At 34.0% G+C, this 10,785-nt stretch overlaps 1 protein-coding gene across 1 annotated transcript in view; it reads right to left on the reverse strand.

Moving 5' to 3' along the window:
* LOC121390226 (ubiquitin-conjugating enzyme E2 J2-like) overlaps positions 1–10,047 on the reverse strand; it is a 29,208-nt gene extending 19,161 nt beyond the window's left edge. The window contains exon 1 of the mRNA XM_041521997.1: positions 9,978–10,047. The gene's annotated coding sequence lies outside the window, so the exon portion shown is untranslated. The remainder of the gene's footprint in view (positions 1–9,977) is intronic.
* Between the last annotated feature and the right edge of the window lie 738 nt (positions 10,048–10,785).

The raw sequence follows: 10,785 nt of genomic DNA on the forward strand, positions 1-10,785 counted from the left end.
TAATTTCAATTTGGAGAGTGTGAATAATAATGCACAGGGCTCGAACGTAAGAATTTAACACCCACAGCAATAAAAAAAAAAAAAAAATTGCCGTCGGTGAAAGGACCCAATTTTGAGTATGCCAACGGCAATTTTTGTTAAACTGACTTTTGCAGCAATTAAACTTGACTGAAAGGTTATTTTTCTGTATGTACATGTAGTCTAGTATCTTCAGTTTATGTCAATAAACTTCAATAAACAAGAATTTATTATAAATGGAATCATGGATTACTAGCATAAGCTAACATGAAATGGAACCTGGTGTTTCTGAGACGAGTTGCCCAAGTTTTCGGTGAATATGACATGAAAATTGTTCTATGGATGACATTAAGTTGTATAGTGTTCTCGCTGGGTGAAAATTAAAGGAAAAACGAAGAAAAAAAGGCATGTTTGGTTACCGTATATCGTTGTATGTTGGTCGACTTTGTAGAAATACCTATCCCTTATTTTGTCCCTCGGTATCTGGTACCGAAAGGTAGTTCGATGTACAAGCTGCCTTATTTTTTGTGTACTGTTAAAACAGAGTGTCGGTCTGACATTCACGGGTATTCGTTTTGCTAAAATGATCAAAGATTTTAAGATATTTAAAAAATAATAAAGAATTTTTTTAAGCGATCCCCTACTGTGGGATAACATTTTTCTGTTCTTTTTATTTCCATCTTCATTGAGTGAATCGATCACATTGATATTGCCAGCTGACAAAAAGTAGTTTCTATTGGTAAAGACGGTGTATATATTATTTGGCACCCAAGATAAATGATTTTAATAATGTCTACTACTTCCGTTTTTATAAGAGGTGATATCTCCCCCCCCCCCCCCAAAGAAAAAACCCAAAAAAACGTTTCTAATATTTTATAAGGAATTGCAGAATAAACAAAATTATTGACAATAAGTAAAAATCATCAGTTACGAACAATTAAATCTGCAAGTGAGGTTAAAATATCAGACACGAGTTAGTGGACACAAGAGACAGAATGACCGTACTAATCATGTGACAAATTTGGCGCCAAATAAGTTGTTTTTTCAGTTGGAGATTGCCGAAACGATAAAAATAAAATGTTTTCATTGCTAAATTAAAATATAACTGTTATTTTGTGTATCAAACATACAATTGGATACTGGTATGAGGCTGTTAAAAAATAGTGTTAAATTATGTTACGGTAACTTCCATAAGCTACTGCAGTTTTTCGACACTTGCGCTTTCGTACACAACATTGCTTGTTTCCTTTGATGTCTAGTGTGCAGACTGATCGATGTTTTTCAGTGTGCATTTTTAAATAGCGCAGCTGAGTGCTGTAAATTATAACAGGATGCCGAAAAATAAAGAGGCGTGCAGAAAAACAAATGGGGCTGCCAAACGTGAAAAGGGGCAGCATAACACGAAAGCAAGGAGACAAAATACAGTGAGAACGTATATAATACAACAAGACAGGGTACGCGCATGACTAAATATAGTTCAATCGCGTGGTACTAACTAAATGCCCATTAACTCCAACCAGGACCCAAACGTCCGCGTTAAATACTTACAGGTAATGTTCATACACGTTTGTACATTTTGCCGTCGGTGAGGAGCTTTACCGACGGCAGTAATTTTTATCCGGCGGCACAAAAGTGCCACCGGTGACGCCCCTAATCGACGGCAGTTTATATGTCACCAATGGCAATTGCCGTCGTTAAGTTCGAGTCCTGCAATAGGCCTAATAATATGCATTTTTTCTTTGGATTATTAAAAGAAAAAAATACTGTAACTCCATTTCGTTATATTGATGGAAATTGAAATATACATGTATTTAGTTAAATAGCATATTATACTATCAAGTCATTTATGTTGTTTTAAAAGTCAGGTTGATGAAAGCGAAGCGCCTTGTCGTAACTTAGAGCGTTTGTTTACACTGTGCATAATAGAGAAGGAGCTGACGCCACTTCGCCCCAAGCTATACCACCGGACGTCACAAAAAAACGAAACAAAATGGCTGCCCCCAGTGAGCAGGAATAATCATGTTTTTTTATTAACTCTAAAATTACGCGTTTTTGATTTGTTAAAGTGTCAGTATGTGTTGGTGGTCCGGGTATGGGCCATTCCATGGTATTTGGTCCATGGGTGTGGAAATTTCAAAATGATCTGTTAAACTAAGTTTTTATTTTAGCCTAAAGTTAACACCCTTAAGCACATACAAATATACTTTTATCGCCAATTTACTTTTGTTTTAATGGTTTTAATGATGGTTTTATTTGAAAAAATAATTTTTGTAAGCCATTTGTGACATTTGTTTTTTTGGTAATATTTCATTACTGTTATGTCAAATTTAAAAATTAGGTATCAGGACATCATATCTAAAATATACTACATATGAAAATACTACTTTGTCTTCTTTCATATCATATTTAGTATCTTAAATTATTTTTCAAAATATTTAATGTCACGTCCTGGCTGATTTGACATATAAAAGTTAGTTTCATTTAAAAACTATTTTTTCAGAAATAAAAATCCCTTTTAATTCTCCTTCTTCTCAATGTTCCAAGTATAAATAAAAGATATAATGATGACTGGTTGTATTAACTGATTAAAATAACCACCTCAAACTTTGAGCCAGGACGTGACATTGAGCCAGGATGTGACATTCAAGTTGGCATGTTGAATTGAGTAAAGATTAAAAATGTATTAAATCTCTCTATATAGAGAAATTGACAAAACTGACTAGATAATGCACATATACCTAAATATTTCAATATTTTTGCTCTCACCACCAAGAATCGGAAACGGAGAAACTGGATGTTTGGGGGAGCATATTCTAATATTTAACATGGATTTATGTAGATACAAAAATACTATTATCAATTAATTCTATGCTTCTATATTTTGACCAAACAATGAATTATTGATAATCCACCAATTTAAAGAATATTGTATTTATACCAAATGTTCCATTTTGTGAAATCCAAACTGGTATGTACACGTACAATAAATATTGTGTCAAATAATTGTTCAAATACAATGTGCTGCTAAAATGTAAAGTTTATTCCTTGGCAGATACAGGTATTCAAACATGAATTAGAATATATAAACCAACATTCCTCCAATGAAGGATGTAATTCATAAAGATATATGTTGATCATAAAACATGGGTTGGGGGGATTCAAATCAATTGTGTGATTGAGATTTTTGATATTGTCAACCATCAACAGTTTATATTAATATACATTGTTGATAGTTTGGCCTATCAGATAATGATGAATAGAAAGAAGAAACTGTCCAAAAACTATAATTTCTGTACTGACTGGGGTTCATATTTTGAATTCCAGTTAACTCAGATGATCATAAAAATACCAACAAAAGGCAAAATATAATAATATATTAATTCTAAAATATATGGTAAACTGTAACCAAATTTCTACAGAATTAAATGTCTGGCCTACCATAAACTTATTCAGTATCATTGATAGTGCATCTGTAGAGATCTATCTCAATATATGTTATAAATGTTTTTAAAACATTAGAATTTTTTTTTTTTTAATTTTAAAATAATAAAGTTGAAAAACAAAATTTGTTGTGCACTGAGGTGAACATTCATAGATACAACTATAAATGAAGCTGTACTGATGCAGGATCTGTCATTTATGAAAAATGTAGCTACATTTGTACAATCAATGTTGATCTAAATGCAAAAGTTGATGCCACAGCCAACAAAAAAGTTATACTTATACTTCATCTTTTTAGTTTGTACATGTATTGTAATGGGAAGACAAAAATCACCAGACTTAGCAGCATCAGGATAAACAATATTGTTGACAGTATGGTCACTGGTTATGAAAGTATATTTTATATGAATATTGTATGAGAACTTTTTTTTGCACAAGGACAGTTCAATTAATTAGGATTTTATACACTTATTTTGATGATAAAAACACTTAAAACAAGTAAATATCATTGATTTCATAAATTAACACTGTTTCATTAGTAGTATTTGATATACATATCATTTATTAGTTGTATAAGTGAACTGGACAAAAAGTCACATCCTGGCTCGTACAAATTTTAAAAAAATCAAATGTTACATCATAAAGAATATTTTTTTTAGTAAATTGCTATACAGCATTTAGAAATAGACTGGATATTGTGTTAAACAGTGTATTTCAATAAGCAAACATTCTATTAGGAGAGCAGAGTTTTGGAATTTACTGCATTGTTAAAAAAGTGATGTCCATTTTCGTCACGTCCTGGCACATTTTATTTTTCACGCTTAAGTCTTTTGGGTTTTTTACAAAAAATTTTTTAGGCCTAACATGCTTATACTACTATATGTAATGAGTCTATAAATGATAAAACTGCATTTCCATTTAAAAAGGATTTTTAGTGAATAGATCATAAGAGTCAGAATGTCACGTCCTGGCTTAAATAATTACCATGGAATGGCCCGTATGCATCTTTCCAACACTTAAGGCTCTTGTTGGAGTTTAGTCTACCTTTAACCAGTACGACAAAACAGGACTAATAAAAATTAAAACTTCTTGTTGCTAGTAATCAAACATTTAGTATTAACAATGCAACATTTCTTAAACAGTATTTCTTTTTATTTAATCGCATTTTCTAACTTTACGACAAGCAGCTGGCAGTACACTACTGAATAGTAGACTGGCCCTGCGGACATGCAAATAGCACTTATTCACACCACGAGGCGGATCAACAGAACAAAACTGGTTGAAGGAATGTTTGGTTCGAAAAATCGAGAAGGAAAAAAAAATCTTTTTTAATTTTGGCGACTTTGGCGAATGACAGCGCAATCCCTGTAGTGGATCCAGTAGCCTACACAAATGCACTTGTTATGGAAATCAGCGAAGTCGGTACAATAGACCTCTTTCTCATTCCACTGCGCAGGTGCCCGTTGCGGAGTTACTCGAGGACGCAAACCGCGAGATTTCGCGAGAGATCTCGCCAAAATACACCTATCTGCAAATTGGGGGGCAAAAGCAATGGGAGGCCACGACCATTGTTCAATTATTAACTGTTCCAATCGCATATGTCCGGGAAATTCGTTATCCTTCCATCGATATCCAGCCAATGGATATCGGAAACGATTGTGGGTAATCGTTTCACGTAGAAAACGATTTTAATGTTACTCTAAGTACGAGGGTTTGTTCGGCACATTTTGTAGGAGGGAAGCCAGTGAACGTATAAGGGACCAAAACCTTACCGGTTCTGTACAGGACGTTCCTACACAGGGCGGTCTAGTATACTTAGATATGGTGGAAAACACATTAACAGTAAAGAAAATAAATATATATTTTGTATATAAAGAAAATATATGTATATTTCGAATTATACTCAATAAAATATATAACGTGGCGTGTGTAAATATATAAAAAATATATGTAGTCAGGACAGCTATGTACAGAACGTTCCTATACAGGGCGGTCTAGTATTCTCTACTTAGATATGGTAGTAAACAGTAAATAAAATAAATAAATATATATTTTGTATATACAGAAAATATATGTATATTTCGGACAATACTCAACAGAATATATATATATATATATATATATTATATATGTATATATATTATATATCAGTATATATATATATATGAACTTTTAATGTTATTATTACTCAGTGTGTTTCAAATTTAATTATAAGTATTGTCTGGTCCTGTGTTATTACTTTTACGTTCATCTAGGTATGAACAAAAAAATCATCCGCAAACTTGTGAGAACGGCTTCGCCGATTCACACAATTTACGGATGATTTATTTTGTTCATACCCCAATGAACGTAAAAGAAATAACAGACTCTCCTTAAATAATAATAATAATAATGATATATAAATATATATAGAGTGATGACGGCTGTGTACAGGACGTTCCTACACAGGTCCATCTAGTATTTTATATACTTAGATATGGTGGAAAACACATTAACAGTAAAGAAAATAAATATATTTTGTATAATACCCAATGCATTCATGTTGACACTGTATAAAAATGTGTGTATGGGTAAACAGAACGGCACCTACCTTCAACCCTCCCCCTCCCCTCAAATCCCCCTTTTTTTAAATTCCCACTTTATGGATATACATGTAACAGCATAAAATCAATTCCTTTTTTTAACTTTTCCCAATTAGATAGACACTAAGAAAAATGCAACTAAACACCTTCTGATATATATATATATATTTATACAGTCAAACCTGTCCTAGCGGCCACCTGTACTCAGCGGTCACCTGCCTTAAGCGGCCACTTTTTTCCTCCCAAAAGATTTATAATGTAAATGCACCTGTAATAAGCCGTCACCTGTCTAACGCGGCCATCGGCCACCTAAATCGGATCCCAAATCGCTAAAATACCTGCATTAAGCGGTCACAGTAAAGTTTTACTCTTATATAAAAGGGATATTTTAACAACAGCGATAGGTGCAGCAAATAACCGATCTTCACACCTTCAGGAATACTAGTACCCATTCAGTCCCGACATCTCCACTGTGTATCAATTAAGGAAGTATGAATCTGACATGCATCTAATTGCCTCTGAGGCAGGCTACGCTTGACATTTGTAGATTCACTTACTATAACAATACATCGCATGAAGTCGGAATTAAATAATTAAATGGAAAAAGAAAACAAAATTGTGGAGATCGGTTAATTTAATATATTCTATTTGCATTATTTATGAAGGAGGCGACATGTCAAAAGTTGATTTATAGTCAACTATGAAGCACAAATCCGTTAATTAGCAGTACAGACGGTAAAACAAGAAACAACAAAAAAATTTTTAAAGACTATATATGTGGCAACCTGTACTCAGCGGCCACCTGTCTTAATCGGCCACGTTTATCTACTCCCTTGTGTGGCTGCTTAAGACAGGTTTGACTGTGTGTATGTATATATATATATATATATATATATATATATATATATATATATGTGTGTGTGTGTGTGTGTGTGTGTGTGTGTGTGTGTATATATATACTCACTCACTCTCTCTCTCTCTCAATCTCAAATATATATATCGATGATGCCATAACCTGTCGATGCCATAACCTATGGAATCTGTCAACTGTTTTGTTTATACTTTTTACGAGACAGTCTTTTAATCTGGCGTTATCAAAACCTCGGGTACGAGTCGCAGAGACTTTTTCCAAGTTGATGCACTGCTTTTTAAAGGGACATTCCCGAGTTTGCTGCAATTTTTAAGATGTTATCGACTAACAGAGACTTTTTAACGATTGTAATTACATATCAAATGTATTTTTCTGCATAAAATATCAGTGACTGTATATTAAACGTGTTTCTGATCGTTCTAATATTTGTACTATGTTAAATTTCATCTTATTTCCTAAAATATTGTTTTTTCTTATGTACGAAGTTATTTGAAGACAAAATCCAGTCTGGGCTTCTTACAAATATTAAGACGATCAGAAACACATTAAATATACAGACACTGGTATTCTAAACAAGAAAATATATTTAATATGTAAATTTAATCGTAGAAATATTTTATTAGTCGGAAACATCTTACAATGCAGCAAACTCAGGAATGTCCCTTTAATTTGAACCATTCCGCTGTAAATTTAAGCGGACCGTTTTCTACGGCCATTATACCATCTAATTCGAAATATGTACATGTTAGTTGCCAAAGTTTAAAAGTCTCCTACGAAGCTACTCAAGTCACCCATAACAACCAGTCTGTCACGCCCCCCAATTTGTAAATAGCCTAGTTTCAGTCTATTTTGTCAAGGGACGTTACTCTTCGTGCGCATGTGCAATAGGAATGCGAAATACCTCTATTGTCTCGATTAGTTCATAACTGTTAGCCTAAAAGCTTATTATTAAATAATTATTAGTGCTGTCCAGTGTATCAGCGTACCTAAGCATTCAAGGACCATTTTCTGTGAACACTGTGAAATACTTAATAAAATGTGTCTCTCACCAATGAAGAAGTGCACAATCTGAAATACACTACAAATTGTTTTATATCTGTAGTAAATAAACATTTTAAAATGGTGCATAAATATAGGCACCCCCTTGTATCCAAAACGATTTGCATGTCCGGTGATTCGGCACAGTAGATGTGGATCATTGACCCCGCTATTTATAGACCGCTCATGACCTCACTTTGTAGCCCATAAACGCTACACTATTGTCCCAGGATTATTTTAGTACTTTTTTGTTTTGTCTTGTTAAAAATATTACTATGAAAATGAACGATCACACATGGCCCATCTCATGATCAGTTTCGGAATTGTTTTCTTGAGTGGCACAAAACTGCAGATGCATACATGTTCATTGTCATGCATGGCTAAGTTGCGAATGCCAGACAACTCGGCCCAGAGTTCTGAGACAACCCGGCTCACCGTGAGACAACTCGGCCCGGAGTCCAGAGACAACTCGGCACAGGGACAATCTTGTCTATTGTTGGACAAGTGTTGTTTTTTTAATTAAAGTATTCTCACCGAAATAAAAGAATATGTTTTTGTTAGTATTGAATTAGTCCCCCCCGTAACCTAAACGTCCCGAAAGGAAGTGTCATGTTGGATTGATAAATTGCTGATCCATTTATCTTTGAAGATAGTTTTCACCGTTCGAATAATTTGTTTTTGTTCTACAGTCGGTGACCTAAACATTGGAGATGATCGTTATTATAACTATTTATGTATATGTGTTCTGTTGGTTTTTTGCGTACATATGTGTGTATGTATTTAATGTAATAAATGTGGGAATTTGGCAAATGATGTCTTTTGCGTTATTTCTATAGTACAATACTTCTAGAAACCCATCCGACACTACTATATGCGCGTACGACATGCACAATTGTCATTCTTAATGGTGACCATATAGTTAGCGGTATCTATCAGTATAATGCATTATTATTACTATAGTACAATACTTCGACACTACGACATGGCTAACTATCATACTTAACACGCATATAATGTGTCACAGCATGCCCCTTCTATCAGTCTAATAACTCGGCCCAGAGTTGTCCGAGACAACTCGGCCACAGGGCCGAGCTGTCTCGACGTGGGCCGAGTTGTCTGGTCCCCCTAAGTTGCCTACATGGATTGTTTTTTTCTCGGCTAGACTGCTACACGCAGATCTCAGTTTGCTTTTATTTTTTGTAACGATGTGACAATTGTGAACTGGAATGAGTCAATTAAGGTGTAAAACTTTCGTTTTGTTTGCATTTGTATGTGTTTTCCTTTTCAGTTGAAATAAAAATAACCGAAACAAATTTGTATACCGTTTATTATAATTTTAAACATGCGGGAAAAGTGTTTTTAGACTGGTTTTAACATTCCAAATATCAATAAGGCTGACCTACTTCATGTTTATATACACAAAAAAAGGTGAATGATTTATTTTGAAATTATGATATAATTATTGATAATTAAAAAAAAAAAATAATTGCACCTTTAAGAATAAATATGTTGATACTTCATTACTTATTGAAAAAGGAAATGAATTTTAATTTGTTAAAAACACCGACAACATGACAACTTCCTAAGCATACTTAAGCAAAATCGCAAGTGCGCCGAATCACCGGACGCGCCGATACACCGGACACGGTTGTAATAGAGCCATATGTGACGTCCCAAAAATGGCAAGCCTGTAACTTTTTACTTTCTTTAAAAAAGAAATGAAATTTAGACAAAGATAATTCAAAAGTAGACGGAATAAAACAAATGAAGGGAAATAATTGATAATAGGTATGTAAGAACAAGGAAATAAAGATGGGACGGTTTTTCTAATCACGACTTTCGATATATACGGTAGTCTCGAAACTCGATGACATTGGCAGAGTAGAAAAGTAAAACATTTCAGTCTGTGTTGACGTGTTTTCACTTGTGTGGACACAAATCATCCACGAAACTTATAGTGGTGTTAAAGCTGGTTATTATAGGTTTTACAACCGGTACAGTACAAAATAATACAATAAAAAAAATACCTATAACGTCGACATTTTCTTTTTCAGGAAGTGAATTTGTTGTTGTAGTGCGTATCAACCGTTATCTTCTTTTCTACTCCACCTGATATATTTTATTCCTGGCGCACCACAGTATAGTTACAGCAGCAATACTTACCACCTGGACCCCGTTCCACGAAGCGATCTTAGACCTAAGATCACCGCAACTGCACAGCTAACATATGCACTTAAGGTGATCTTAGCGCTAAGATCGCTTTGTGGAACGGGGCCCTGACAATAATATTTCAGCCTCTTCGAATACTTGCCAGATCGGGAAGAAATGAGATGGAAGTCAAAAGGAGAGAATGGAGAGGGGACAGTGGGATATGTGGTATATATAGTGTTTAAAAGTATGTGCGTGGGTGCGTGTGCAGGTGCGGACCTCATAATATGAAGTGCCCCGAACAATCCAGCATCTATCAAATGAAAAGAATGATTTTTTGATTTTTTATTTTTTTGATTTTTTTTTGTATTGGGGGACATGTAATAAAAAAAATTATGAGGGTCAGTTTGATGCTTTTGGGAGGATATTTCCATGTACATACTGCTGTTAAAGGGCATTCCTGAGTTTGCTGCATTGTAAGATGTTTCCTACTAATAAAATATTTCTACGATTAAACTTACATGATAAATATATTTTCTTGTTTAGAATATCAGTGTCTGTATATTCAATGTGTTTCTGGTCGTCTTAATATTTGTAAGAAGCCCAAACTGGATTTTGTCTTCAAATAATTTCGTACTTACGAAAACAATATATTTTAGGAAATAAAATGAAATTCAACCAAGTACA

This window comes from Gigantopelta aegis, chromosome 15, assembly GCF_016097555.1.
Source record: "Gigantopelta aegis isolate Gae_Host chromosome 15, Gae_host_genome, whole genome shotgun sequence".
Lineage (NCBI taxonomy): Eukaryota > Metazoa > Mollusca > Gastropoda > Neomphalida > Peltospiridae > Gigantopelta > Gigantopelta aegis.